The sequence below is a fragment of the Arachis ipaensis genome, chromosome B04, assembly GCF_000816755.2.
Source record: "Arachis ipaensis cultivar K30076 chromosome B04, Araip1.1, whole genome shotgun sequence".
Lineage (NCBI taxonomy): Eukaryota > Viridiplantae > Streptophyta > Magnoliopsida > Fabales > Fabaceae > Arachis > Arachis ipaensis.
The window spans coordinates 41,742,995-41,744,393 of record NC_029788.2 but is presented as its reverse complement, the minus strand read 5'-3'; positions in this window follow the sequence as shown (position 1 = coordinate 41,744,393).

The following is a 1,399-nucleotide window of genomic DNA, read 5'->3' as shown; positions in this document are numbered from 1 at the left end:
GTCTCATTGAATTGGTGATTTGAGAACCCTATGTGGTCAATTTGATAACCATTGATACTAGCCTACTACTAAGTCAATTAGTAGCTAGGTTAGGACTTATGAATTGATGTTGGTCTAGCCATTTGACATACTTCAAGTATAGAAGTAGACTCAATGAGCTCGGTTCTTCATAATTGTCAATACATGGTTTGTAGACAAAGATGGTGATCGCAATTTCCATGCCCTAGCCAAGAGTTCCTTTCCTTTGTTTTATTAGTTAATTGTCGTTTACTTTCTTGTTATTATATTTTCTTGTCAATTACAAATCAAACCCCCTTGCATCTTCATAGCCAATAATTGAACACTTCATTGCAATTCCTTGTGACACGACTCGAGGTTTGAATACTTCGGTTAATTTTCATTGGGGTTTGTACTTGTGACAACCAAAATCTTTAAAACTTGTTTTGAGTATTTTTAGTTGGTTGGGAACTATACTACCAACAGAATTATTTTGTGTGAAATTCCTAACCATACAAAAATACTCTTTCAGTAAGCTTCTGCAATCTCCTTCATCTACATGAGAACCATGGAGGAGATTTCCTCAGCGGAGAATTGCTTTTCCTCTCCCTTGTAGTTCACCACGATCATGGGCTTGTCGCCAGGACCTGGAATCACCTTGAACGGCCACAATTTCACCAAATAACACCAACAATGGCAACAACAACTCAAATACCCTTCATCATCATCTTTCTCCCTTAACCTCTTCACTCCACTGTTTACCTCAACCTCCTCCCTACTCCACTCTCTCCAGTCTCCACCCAAATCTTTAACAACAACAATACCAACTATTTTTTTTAATTTCAAAAAAATCAAACAAACCAACACAGAATCAACAATAACAATAAAGTAAAGAATGCAGCAACAACGCACATAACTATATTTAATAAATCAACTTAGGGGAGACAGCGACAGTAACATTCTTTTGTCACATGGAATTAGAAGTTGGGCAAGAAGGAACTGGCACATCAATAACCCCTTCAAGCACAACACTCAGAAACTAGTCCTAATTGCACAAACAAAACTCAGAAACTGCCACGAACAAAACAAAAAAATTGAAAATTTTCTATGAACCCAGATCATGATTCAACTTCGGATTCCATAGAAACGAATCAAAATTGTTCCTTTCGAAGAAGGAAGATCTAAAACGACCGAAAATCACTTAATGAAAAAAAAAAGAGAAAATTAATAAAAAGGAGAAGATTTTACATTTTTGACAAGGATGAAATTAGTGGTAACGAGAGTGGTGACTATACCGCCGAAAAAATATGTGTATTTAAATATGTGTTTAAATTTCAGTATTATTTTTAAATAGTGAATTTAAAAATTAATAGTGAATTTAAAAATTAATTATTTTATTAAA